At 27.8% G+C, this 14512-nt stretch overlaps 1 long non-coding RNA gene across 1 annotated transcript in view; it reads left to right on the top strand.

Annotated features, from left to right (window-relative positions):
- LOC111639429 overlaps window positions 1–14512 on the top strand; it is a 143518-nt gene that overhangs the window by 100385 nt on the left and 28621 nt on the right. The window contains exon 2 of the long non-coding RNA XR_002759067.1: window positions 9501–9585. This is a non-coding gene — a long non-coding RNA (uncharacterized LOC111639429). The remainder of the gene's footprint in view (window positions 1–9500; window positions 9586–14512) is intronic.

Below are 14512 nucleotides of genomic sequence, written 5' to 3'. Positions count from 1 at the left end.
GTAAAGGTGTGTTATAATAATAGGAGCTATCTTATTCACGGCTTTGCTTTCTGATCGACTTTTACTTGATAAGTTGATGAACAAGCAGTTTTCAATAGCTCATTCCTGAGGCTATGTAATTTCATGCTTGATAAGTTCTGATAATGCACAATATCTTATCATTATTTTCGAAAAATGCTTTTCACTCATCACAAAATTACTTAAGCTATCTTATATTTCTTTGAGGCAGTTTCAAATTAATATATATAGGAATATCTATACCGTCGTCAATGTGAAACACTTTCAAAAGATGAAAGGAAATTATAATAAAAAACTACTTGAAAGTTCTCTTTGAACTTTTTATTTATTCTTTTATTTTTTAATTTTTTTGTCACGAACGGTTTTCTTGACTTTAAATTTATAAAAGTCTCTCTAGAATTATAATTTTATAGAAAGAATTAGTAGGTATAATATGTCCTCTTTTCTGAATAATTTTAATGTTTAATTATACTTATAATATTACAAAGAATAACGTAATTAAAGCACAAATTCTTACCTCGTTTTAAAGAAAGATGTAGTGTCTAGTTGGAAAATGTTATTTTTCTTTATATAGATTTTTGCTTTTTATTTTTTCCCGCAAGAAAAGCTTTTAAGTGATCAAAACTACCGAAATAAAAGTGTATTTTATAGAAAAATATATATATTTGTCCCAAATCCGGATATAATAATTGTCGACTCATTGGATAACAGTTTAAGTTCTTGCTAAATTCATTATCAAGAGAAATAAATAGAAAACTGGGCTGTATCCGATGTGACATTTGTTGACTTTGAAAAGCAACAGAAAGCGTTGTTTTGTAACCGTCGCAGTAGACACCAATTTTGTTGACTCGAGAGTAAAAGCATCGGAAAGTTAGAAAAGTTATTTGCTCTGGAATCTCGAAAGTAACTTTCAGATGTGTCAATACCTACATCGATGAAAAAATCCAATTTCTACATTCCGTGTATTGACGATTGTGAAACTTTTTCCCCTTGAAAATTACTGAAGATTGAACTTTCAAAATTTTATGGGCAAATTCCGTGTTTAAATTATTGGATTTTCAAAATTTTTATTAGTTCCGATGTATTCCTCTTATACGTTATATTTGGATCAATATAAGATTTTATAATTAAATATTGATTTTATATCTTTCAAAGAAAAAATAAATAAATATAATAATNCTTTAATTAATTAATAATTTTTAAAATAATAATAATAATAATAATAAAGAATTTGTGAATTCCTAAATTTATTTTCTGGAATTTTATTCGATTTAAATTAATTTCTAATAATGTTGTCCTAAACATTTTCATGATTTTTATCGCTAAGTCGACCGTGATAATATCCCATTACAGGAAGATACACACAATAGATAAAGGATAAAACCATTTTAAAAATCTATCATCGTCTGCTTCTGTGTATAAAAGTTTAGAAATCCTATCTGTTTCCACTGCATTTATTTTGAAGAACGAAAGGATTTTCCGGAAACGATAACAGAGAATAGTAATAATGTCTAACATCAGAAAGGAAGAGGAGACATACGATCGAAAAAATAGTTAGCGAGTGGCATTTGTTGTCGAGTAGCATCTAATGTTAATGCAATAAAATTGTTTACGAGTGATTTAAACGTAAAGAAGGCAAATTGTAATAACTGAAAAGGATGAAGTGAGTTAATGGAAATAAGATAGTAATAAAATAACCGCTGTACACTCCTGGCGTGACCAGATGCAATGGAACTAAGACCAAAAACATATGTAGTCCAATCTAATGGATGATAGCTCTCACATAAACTGATGCTGATGTTATTTTTCTATTTTAACCACATATCACTACTAATATAGTATCTGTGCATTGTAAATAATGATATCTTACTTACAAAAGCCACTTCTTATATTTTTAATTAAAATTCAGGAGTGGAGTACCGCAAATAGTATTTTTTTTTTTTTCAAAAAATTTAAACTTTCTCTTCTATAATTATCTATTTATTTATTAATGTATTACACCATTTAACAGTCGAAAAAATTAAGAAAAGTCATTGTAAAAAAAATGCGATAAATATAATTAATTTATAGTCCCTCTAGCAATATCTGTCTTTAATTATGTATCCTGAAAGAGATTAAATAATTTTTTTTAAAACGTCGTTTAAATATTATCTTCGAGCTTCATAAGAATTAATGATAGATTTTACTAAGTTGAAATTAAATCTCGTTTTTTGTAATTAATTTTTTTGAATTTTTTTCTCTAAATTTATTATTTTTTTGTAAAGGAAGAGGTTGTAAAAAACAGTAATTCCGAATGTGCAAAACGGAACAAAGATTTATAAAAGTTTAAATAGACTGTGATGTACAGTACTGTCGTCATAGTTAAATAGCCTTTGTACCATTTAAACTGTTTTTTTCTCCATCAAATAACAGACAGACACTATTAAAGTAAAACTGACGTTTTATCTCTAAGAAAGAAATGAAATTTAAAAGAAAAAAAGAAGTTTCTTTGGAGTTTATTTAAGAATTCATCAACAGACATCTGTAGGTTTCGCAGATGCTCAACGAAATTTTTCGCATAGATTTCATTTCACTTCGGATCAAAACAAGCATCAATATAAGTTAAAGTTAAAAAAAAAAGATAGAAAAAATAAAAGCAAAGCTTTCCCCTGTGGTGTTAGTCAGGAAATCAGGGGAAACGTTAAGCTTATCGATCTATTCCCAGCTTGTTTTTATTCTCTTAGTTACACTCTAGAAGTTGTAATCAAACTGGGGAGTCAAGAAAAGGGACAGAAGAACAAAGAGCGTTAAAGAAAAGAAAAAAATTCTTGGGAAAATGCGAAACAACAGTGAAAAGATAGCCTTCTGGTTCTATCTGGTCCTTCATTTCACCTTAATCCATTACATGAACGAAGGAACTGTTTTCGTTTTTTTTTCTTCTTCTTGATTAGAACTGGGCAGATGTTTTTGTTACGGGTGGCATTGGCTTTGCTTCTACTGGCATAGGTCTGGTACCCAGGTGCACTGGGCACAAGTGAATACCAAGGATTTAGTGTTGCAACGCTAACGTCCAGGATTGCAAGCACGTTGTCTGTCTATCCATCCTTATGGCAAACGGAAAGCTCCGTATCGAGGGCTTTCAACCCCTGCACATTCGGAATATTGATTTGTTTAAACAGATTTTCTCCCGTAAAGTTTAAAGAAAGAAAAGTTTCCCACAAACAAACCCGAACCATTTCAAATCTTTTGTTTCGATCACTTTATGTTTCGAAAATACCGGAATGGAAAAAAATTACGTGTTGGCGTCTGAAGGATGAATCAATTGCCATGTCCTCATCTTATTTCCGTTCCGGAAATAGTACTTTAGAAACATATGTCAATAAAAATATACCTTTATCTATTCTAAAATGTATTTTTCCCCTATCCATTCCTTATTCTAGATGTTATCGTTTTTCCTGTTATAATTTAAAATTAAAATAAAGTCGTGCAAGAGAGGATAATACTAAAAAACGTTTTTAGTAAGCTATAATGTAATTTTTAACGACTTTCATTTAAAATTCTTAGCATAACCGAAGACAGAATTTGATTTTTCTTAACCACATCAATCGTCATTTCTCGCGTATAATTTATAAAACATACCCATCTTTTAACACATAATTTACCCATTTAGATAGTTTTGATAAATTTTTCCTCATTTAAATATTTATAATACAGGTTTACATCTTCTTGAATGATGTGCATCTCTAACATTTTCGTACGTTTCCAAACTGATGAGGTTAATCTGCATTTAAGCTCTTCGCTAATCCAGTAAAATTGCAGATGCCGTTTCACACATTCAGCTATCATTTTCTTCGTTTGCACGTAAAATTTAACTTACAATAAATATTCCGTCACCTATCTGATCTGAATCGCAAATTATCTAGCTCACTATAAAATTGTTTGATAGATGAGGGCCACCTTATCTTTTACTGTAATAGCTGAAATTACCATCTATTAAAACAACAGAAACATAATTGCTATAATTGCATAGCTGTTTTGACTTATTTAATATTGATAAAACTTAACAAATAACTAATATATTAAATCAATAATGCAAATGAATTCATTTACACCATTTATTATTTAATGGAATTAGTTAATTTTCTTCTTATTAAAACGGCTGAGTTAAAAAATAAATAAATAATCTGTGTCCCGGATTTTTCATGCCTTGACGCAAACCAAAGACGATAAAATCAGTTTATTCTTTAATAATAATATAAAATGACGTAAAGTAACTACTTAATCGAATCAATTTTTTTCCCTTATTTTCTTCGTTAAAATTAAAACAGATGCATTTTTGAAGGGGAGAACATAAATTTATTCTTTTAATTCGACTTGTCTCGATTCATAAAATGTTAAATACTGGAAAAGAAAAATGCGTATATACAATTTAATACAATTTTTCATAAATTGTTTTATTCAATTAATAAATGTTTTAGTGTTTATAAGCAAAAGATTTAAGCGTTGTTATATCCCTTGTTGATTCTAATAGAGTTACTTTTTTTTAAAAAAAATTCAATTTTAAGTAAGAAAAAACTTTTTAGAAAATTAAACAAGTCTTTAATTAAAATTTAATCTCTACTACTAACAAACAAAGAGAATTTTAAACACGAATTTCTTACACGTATAATGTACAGTACGTTACGCGCTGTACATGATTATACACGATTTTCGATATATATTATTTACATTAACTGGACAGGAATTTATTATAAACGGATAGAGTTTTAAACGAAAATAAATTGTTTATTAAGTAGTAAATTAAGAAACGACGAAGGAAATGTTATTAACAAATTAACAAATTTTCANTAATAATTTTAAAAAATTATGTATAAATAGTTTTTAAAAATAATTATTAATTAATAGAGATATTTGGAATTAATATTTATGTAATGAATGGCTTTAAGTGTTCATACATTATCAAGATCCAAGTAATGAATTTATTGAATAGACCTCTTGATAATATTTAGAATATTGTCTCCAGGTAACTAATAACTATAATAAAACGTCGTTAACACCAACAGTTAGAATTAGATAGACTTATCATGTAACCATTAGGAATAACTGAATACCAAACAACAATAGCCTTAATTATATCCCAAATAGCCAATGGTTATAAGTAGATACCACCAGACAATCCATAATGTAACTAAAAACTAATAAGCAATCAATAATAACGGAATGTAATGAATAACCAATAACTATAAGATACCGAATAACTTATAGTCATTATTAGATACCAAGTAACTTAACTACTACTCAAAGTTTGATATCAAACAGGCAAATGACAGTAGCTACTGTATATAACTGGTTACTAACTTACCAATAACTATAACTAAATGTCGTAAGTAACCAATAATCATAATTAGATGCCAGATAAACAGTTAAAATTAGATATGGTTTATTATCATCAAGTAGGTGTAACGAGCCTAAATGAATATTTAAAATGATTAAATTTCAAAGTAATAATCAATAATCATATTAAAATATAATTTACTCATATTAAATAAAAAAAATAATAAATTAAATCAACCTCTTCTTTTTAGTTCGCTTTATATATTATATTAATCCATCATTCACGTCTCTCCTCGAAATTTAAAATTCCTAGTAGTTATAAGAAGCGCCTTAATTATTCATTACTTATTACCCTCAGTAATTTAAAATTTTAACCAGCACCGAAATTTTTGAAGTTAAAAATTTAATTATTAGCATACATTTATACGCATAATTTATATTTTTCCATGCAAATCAATTAAATATATTATAGAACATCATTCATTTGTCGTGCGTTTTTCTGTCTCGGTTGTCATAATTCTATTTAAAAAAAGAATGTTTCAACAGATTTTATTCAATAAAAAAAAAAGTATATCTTTAGCGACATTACAATTTTTTTATTGAATATAGTGCAATAAAGCAATAATAATAATAAATATATATGGTATGTAGGAGAAAGTTTTTCGGTTTAGATGATGGTGCAAATAATAATAGTACGGGGTTGTAAACATCATTGTTCAATAACGTTTCGTAATTGTCGAACACGTAGATGTTTAGATGGTATATAAAGCATTATCCGCTCCGTAAAAATCTACTTGGAAATCGTCGATATTTTGTAACATAACAGAATGAAATGACCGCTTACAAATAGTATAGTGTACCAGTCTGGTGCTTGGTTGCTTTAACTTCGATTGGGATGCGCCATCATAAACATGGAGGAGAACGGAAATGGTGGAAAAGCAGTAAAAGTCGATGCTGCTCGAATTTCTACGAAAGTATTATCGAAGCATCGATAAACCGTTTTATGTTATGTTACATATAAAAATATATATGTATTATATGTTCGTGTACGAGGAGTTTTTGAAAACGTATGCTTTATAATCGCTTATATATCTTTGACCCGATTGTCTGAATATTTTAATAATTATTAAAAGCTGTTTAGTGCGATGCTAATTCGTTGAACCATTTACTGTTCCGTGAGGTTTCTAAATTTGGGAAGAATTTCAGGATTTTTGGAGGAAAGGGAGATGAATACTTGGTGAGCAACGCTTCCTGTCAACCGTGATTGATAACATTGCAGCTTTTCTGAAGGCCCTCATGAATAGGCCGTTCTCCCCCTCATTTTAGGGTCCGCCACAAACACAACATTGCTCTCTTTGAAAGCTACCGACGTGTACCTCCTAATCAACAGGGAACTTGGGGCAAACTAAATTTCTGATTAAATCGAAGCGCGATAATCGAAACCAACCGCTACTACATCTTAGAACTTTGTGGCTAGATTATTTACATCATTAAACAATTTTCGTTCGAAATTTTAACAAATTTCTTTATTTTACTGCGAATAAATTAACGTATAATAGATTACACCTATGTTGTTTAATCAATTTTGACAGAGCGTAATGTTTGATATTAAACGGTTCTTTAATCATTTATAGGTTTTTTTAATGAGTTGAAATAGTAAATTTTTATACTAACGAAAGTCATACATATTAAATAAAATATATCCTGTATAATTTAGCATCATCGGTTTTCCGTATGTCTGACTGTTTGAGACTTAATGCTGCTTCACCCAATTGTGTTAGACGACCGTTACTATCCAAAAATAAAACGTCTATATGATCCCTGTTTCCGTGGTAACCGAAATAATTTTAAAACGGGAAAGAAAATTGTGTTTTACACGACGAAATTAATTAAGTTAAATTAAGTACGAGGCTACGCGTTTTTCCATCAGAAGAGTCATCAACTAAACAGGTCGTGTTTAGCTCCCATTTCAAACGAATGCAGGAGAGTGAATTGTTTGGATGGGCGGGCGCCTGTTGAAAGATCAATTGAAGATGCGAAGTAGATAGTTTTATAGTTTGTTTAGTACAAAATGGATAAAAGGAAGGTCAACTTTAACTTTCTATTTACATGGGAACAAGCCGGCAAAATCGATTTAAGCTGTAAATTTTCTGACTTAAAATGAATGATTTTGGGTTAAACACGCCGAAGCATTTTGTGATAATTAAGTTAAACATTAAGTCGAAGCTCTCTATGTTATTTAAAAAATGAAATTAATCTTTCTACAAGCCACTTCCTATAGATTATTAGCTTGAAGAAAGAAAAATAGTTTCGTGGAAACGCATAATCGATAATAGTTCGTGCAAAATATTTTAGTGATGTGAGAAAGAAATGTGTGGGATAAACAGAATGTCCCAAATTTGATATTCGATCGAGTCACGACTTAGAAAGCAATCAGTGTGGCAACTATTGTTTGCAAGTAGCGAGCGGACGGTAATAAATTGTCGATAGTGCTGCTTGATTAGAATGCAAAACGTGACACCTTCATATGTCATACTGTTTGCTATGAAGGTAGACTAACTTCAACTTGATATGTAGCGTGTCGTCGTAGACACATGTTTCTACACCGTCACGAGTATTTGAGGTGAAATTGGATGGCCGAACAATTGGTTAGATGCGGAATGAAGTCTTCATCTATCTGCCATTGTGATGATTTGCGATGGAGAATGCCTTGAATTCTAATGCCAAATTAATCATTATATTTTTGCAATGCCGACGTAATAATTTTGTCTTTGCACGCTGTTGTTTGGACGGGAGGGGAAGAATGAAAAAAATCGATATTATTTAATTTAAGTTTTACAGAACAATTTAGGGCTATTATTCTAAAGAATATTAAATGAACAAGAATATAAAATGTTAAGATCAACGAACTATAGAGAAACAAAATTAAATGTCACGTTTGATATTTTATTCTCATCACGATTTTATTTTAACTTGTACATGTAAAAATTTAATTCACTTTTCTCCATAAAAATTTTGCCGAAATTATAAACCATTTTTTCTTATTTTTTATTTTTAATTTAACAAATTATTTTATCTGGCAAAAACTTTTTCGACTTAACATTTTTAGAATGTTAAGATTCTTTAGAAAAACATTTTCAGAGATTCTTGCAAGCTGTTGATTTTTTCTCTCGATAAATTTTTCCAGAAATTGTTTTCTTTTTTATTTATTTTTTTTTACATTCCCATTCTCTTCATACATCTTTATGAGGAAAATATTATTTCTAGTCTTTACAGTAATTTAAAGTTATTATATTTTCTATACATTTTTATTGGTTTATTCAAATTATTTTACAACATATTTTCGAGATTGAATGCGGAAAATTAAAAAAAAAAGCTGAAATTTTTATCAATATTTCCTTTAAATTTTATATTTATTATAACTTAATAATTTTATTTGATTACTTTCTACAAAGAGTGCCCTGGAAATAAATTTTCTACCCATTAATGCATTTTTATAACAGAAAAATCAACTTAAATTCTTTTTAAAAAACCTAATAGTTCTATTAATTTTTCTCATTTAAAAAAAAAAACCTTTGTATCAATCCATACAATCCAATTTTATTAAATAAAATTTGTAACTATTATAAATATTACAAGATATTTTTATTCTAACTAAACAATATTCAATCATTTGAAAAAAAAATTCTTTTTAATAAAAATTTCTATTTAAATTTTAATAGGATGAACAGAAGAGAGTAATAATTCTCTCGTTAATTGAATCGTTTAAGGCTTGATACAAACTTTTTAAAGAACAAAATAATTTTAAATTGATGATAAATAAGTCTATTATTTATGATTAAAAAAAATAAAGCAGAAAATATATAAAAAAATAAAATAAATTTTCTAGAGAAAATTCAGTTTTTACAAAATTAATGCTGCACTGAATTATTTAAATACTATCATTACTTAAACGGCTTATTAGTGTAGGTTTTTTATTTAATTTTAAATCTTATTTTATTTAAAAATGTATATAAAAAAATTATTTTACTTCCGAATTTTCATTTTAATTTTGTATTATTTAATGATTATTAAAATTTACCAAAAATATTATATAATTTAATTTAATAGTTTGATCTTATATAGATTTATATGATAACTATATATGATTTTTTAATCTTTTATTACAGATTATATATTAAATATGACTGAATAATGATGTTAGTGATGTAATCAAGAAAGCCTCATATCCCTCGTGGCCGAATTTTGCGGCAGGTAAGTGTTCTTTCAGTATGATCGATTTTTTCCTTAATGATTCTTTTTCGTGTATTTATATATATGTATGTATATATAATAAAAGTTATATGACATTAGTTAATTACATCTCAATAATTAAAATACTCTTATCAAAATTTTAAAAAGAAGTCATTTAGTTTTTAATATGAATACTTTAGATTTTGTTTATTGCTCAGGTTCGAAAATATATACGGTAATCATATTTTTCGACAAAAGTTTTTCACCTTATTTTCGCATGGCTGATTCCATTACTTGAAAATAAAAAGTAAAAACGCTAGTTTGCATTTATTTTTACATTAGAACTTCCATTTAAACAAGATCATACTGAAGTCTAAATGGTTTAAAGACGGTTGGTTACATCTTAAGAGATAGAATTACTTAGTTGCAGTTTTTCTTTGGTTTAAACATAGAATGGCCGCCTTTCTATCTTTGTATACACTTTATACCTTCTGTAACTAAGTTGATTCTCCCGTCTTTGTGATAAATTCAGTAAAGTGAACAGGGTGAAAAAAATATGTGATAATTGAGACAAAAATAAAATGCAGTTCTGTCTAGTAACTATGTTCTCTATAGTTTATTCTTTAATACATTGATGCTTTAATTGAAGAGATGAACTGTAAGATTACAGAATACAAGTAGTTTTGTGTGCTATTTATATTATGTTTTATACGTTTTTCTGTACGTTTGCTGAATGTTCTATTGACTTGTTATCTATGTTATGTTATGTGAACCGTAAGTAAATATAATAAACTTAAGATATTAGAGGAGACAAAATTAAGTTAATAGATAGGTTTTGATAATTTTTATATAAATAAATCCTCTTTTGTAATGTTTGCAAATTATCAGTTGAAAAAATCTCAATGAAGATTGCTTGCAATTACAATTGTCGTATTGACAATTGGTTGGAAGTAGAATCAGATAAAGATACATTTACTATTGTCTTTCTCTATTTCCTTGGCTAATTGCCGTTAAGGCAATTGTACTTTTAATCAATCAGCCATTAGTATATTCTTTAGTTAATACAATATTTTGTGTACATTTTAGAGAACCGCACACACTCATAGAAACTAATTTTATTTACTTCATTATCTTCGATGTTATTATTGTATTAATGCACTGTTCTGTCTATATACGATCTATGCTGTAGTTACTATAATTCCTAATGTCCTTGTGCATCCTAGCATCTTTGTCGAGCCGTATCTAGGACACAGCAGAATATATTGTCTTGTGTTTCATAATAACTATGCGATGAATGAACTGTAATTCTATATGCTAAGTGCATTATAATACTCAAAGTGCCGAATGTTATGTAATATTCATGTGCCATATAGTATCAATGTTCTAACTATGGAAAGCAGTATAGTGTGCATTAATACCACGTAGATCTTTCTTTTTATATTTCAAATCATTACTTGGACCTTTAAAACTTTCGAGAAAATGGAAATGCATTTAAAGTAAAGAATCCGAGAGAAATTTATATTAAAACTTGATGTTTATTCGGTAGAAGAAAGCTTTCGACATCTCTCACAACTTGAAGTATTGTAGAAAAGACTTCGGTAATTTCCCCTGATGCCTAAAACACGGAAATGACACCGCTAATGTTGGGAAAGTGCTTTAGAATTATGACGGGTCGAACCTCTTTTCTCGTCTAACTTGCCGAAGGTTATTCTGGTTTTTATCACATTCGCTAAGCTTCAACTCCATTCCTAATGTAAGAAATGTTTATCATCTTCGGCTCTGATGAAAACAAGTCTAAATTACACCTTGATAGAGTCGGCTTTATTTTTCTCGCTATTTTTTTTATGCTATTAAATATATATACATGCAGTGTATGTATATATATATATATATGAAATTTGACAGTGTATATATCAATATATACATTGTCAGACTTTTTTCTGTTTAAATTCAGATTTCTATCGTTGCTAACGAGTCAAGCAATTAGATGTAATAAATGTAATTTCCAGAAAGGAAATGTCATTCGCATTAATAACATCTTAACGTCAACTTATCTTATCTAATACCAAACCTTTCAAATTTTCTTTATTCGAAATCTTGCAACTTTCAGGAAATTAAGTTTCTTATAAAGTTGAATGAAAAATCGAACCGTCAGATCTTATTTTTTTAACTCCTGTTTTTTTCTCTAGTAAAATAAAAAATGATTTTAAAAAACGTAAATTCCAGATATAAATTTTTTTTTATAAATATAATGCAATAAGATGTTAATAGTGCTTTACATAATTGTTTTACCGTTAACAAACTGTTAAATTAATTCTGTTTAAAAAATGTTTATAAAAGAAATTAAATTTTATTTTAGAGGAGAAAAACCGTATATTTTAACCATATAAAATTTAGTTAAACAATTAGCAAAGATCTTAACAGAAATAGCCTGAAGATAAAAAAATAAACAAATAATTCGACAATAAATATATGAATGTGGATTTCCATGAAAATAATAAAAAAAATCTCATAAAAAATACGTAAAATTACAATGAAAATCTGCACAGTAACTGCAGATTTTTATTGAATTTAATGCATTAAACTAATCTGTTATTAATTTTAATAATTATATTTATTAAAATAGAATCCTAGTTTTTTCACTTTGCTTCTAGACAATATTTTTTTATAATAAAGTAGACTTTAATATTTTAAAATAAATTTTTATTTTAAGATGAATATATCTTACGCTTTTAATAAATTTAAAAGAAATATATGTTTTAAAAATATATATGGAAATTTTTTAAGCTTGCATATTTCTAAATATTTAAATTTTAAATCACAAATTTCAAGATTTAATACTTTAAAATTTTTATTATTTAAATATAAATGAATAAAACTTTATTTTTAATTTATGAACGTTCAGACAGGTTTTTATATAAGATTTAAAATTATTAAATATAAGTTTTTATATTTAAACTTTCTTTTTATTTTTTTTATTTTCAAATGTTTATAAAACTTTAACAATTTTCTTTTTATTTTTCTAATCCCGTGTTAAATAGAAAAGAAAATGTTTTTAACTTTATGCTTGACTGATTAAAATAAACCTATCTATGAATCGACTGACTGGCTGGAAAAGATTGATTTCGCACTTTAGATATACTTTCCCCCCTAGCTGCCATTCAATTAAAAATCAATTAGACTCGAACATGACTTGGTAATAAAAAAACAACCGAATAAATTAGCATAAGCAATTTTCTATGTTTAATTTTACAAGTAATAAATCTGAAATTTTTTTTATAATTCGTAAATTACGTTTTAATAATCGCGTAAAAAGGTTTGTTTTTATTAAAAAATGCATATTTTTTTCCTAATCGAATTAATCAAATAATTACTACATAAAAGTCTAGCCTGGAGCGACAGGAGACGATCTTCTTTTCTGGAACAGGAATTAGACTCCTTTAGTCGATGGTTAATTTGAAGACACGCCTACGTTCTCCATCTCTTCTTCTCGGAAGAGTCCCCAAAAATGTACGAAATAGAAAATTAATCGTTGGAAACGCAAAGGTCGTCTATTAATAAGGTCTTTTCTCCTATGAAATTGTGTTGTTATACTTGTTACAAAATTTATGTAGAGCTATTCCGTGAGAAATCTTTCTGATGTAGAAAGGAGTTGATCTTTTGTACAGATTATAACGAATACTCATCATTTTTTTGCATCTTCGACCACCAAAGTTGCCAGAAATGATAAATGAAAAATATCTAGCAGATAGAATTGGCGTATTTAATGAATGTATGATGAACTATCTGTTTGACAAGTTGTAATCGCGTGTATGGTTGGATGCGTTCCTCCATCCAATTTATTACCTCCAACAACACAGAATGGTTTCATTTTGAGCTGATGACGATGGTTTCAGATAGCTCACTTGGTTCATGCATTGACAACGTAATTATGTTTAACCAACAATAATTGCATCGAATCCGAAAGCCTAAAGTTACATCGATTGGCACTGAAGATTTAACAACATTCTATAGCACTGCAGTAATTATTATAGTGTTTAAAGAGCAGATATGATCGGTCATAATAATAAATGTTCTAAATTGGTACATCCAATTAAAATATTTCTTTAGAAACGCTCATAAATCTAAACGAAGTAACATTTGTCTGTCAGCTCATGTTTTATTATTATTTTCTTTACTTACAAGTTAGTGAGTAGTATCCTAGGCAATACTTACAGGAATATATATAAATAAAAGAGGAATTTTATTATGAGTCTAAAAATATTGACGATAGATCATATTTCCTCTTTCAGGGACTATTTTAGTTTCATTAAATGAGATCTTTTCACATTGAGAACCTGCATATGTAGAAGAAAAACCTTATATCGTAAATATTATATTGAAAATGCTACATATCGTACAACTATTAAAGTTATGATTGGATTCCCTAAAACAATGTATGGGTGTGCTTATCCTTTCACGATTCCAGCTGTACCCTATAGTAATACGTTGCAGTTTTATACAAGTGCCCATGTTTTATTGAAAATGGAAAGTTCCTGCTGTTTTGGGTGATACTTTGCCCGATATACTTTGCAAGAGAAATTCATATTTCTAAACTTGTGTCTTTTTGACAGTAAGATCTTCTATCTTGGACAGTATAGGAGTGTAGATATATTGAATTTTCTTTGAAGAAATCTTGACTTCCAGCTTATGTTCGAAATTCCATCTTTTATGTTGGATTTTTTCTAAAATAGAATATAATACTTAGATTTTAACTTATTTCTACACATAAAAGTCTGTATTTATGGTTTCGTTACAAATAAATTAATCAATATTTTATATTTTAATATTTTATATCTACTGTTAGATCATAGGCGTTAATTTGACTAAAATAAAATTTTTATGTAAGAGTATTGTGGCCCAAAAAATTTAGAGTAGTTCGTAAATAATATAAATTTATATTTTATTT

The sequence above is a fragment of the Centruroides sculpturatus genome, unplaced genomic scaffold (genome assembly GCF_000671375.1).
Source record: "Centruroides sculpturatus isolate CEXI.00-Female unplaced genomic scaffold, Cexi_2.0 scaffold213, whole genome shotgun sequence".
NCBI classification, from domain to species: Eukaryota; Metazoa; Arthropoda; class Arachnida; order Scorpiones; family Buthidae; genus Centruroides; species Centruroides sculpturatus.
The sequence above is the reverse complement of the archived record's forward strand: the minus strand, read 5'-3'. Positions and strand labels throughout refer to the sequence as shown.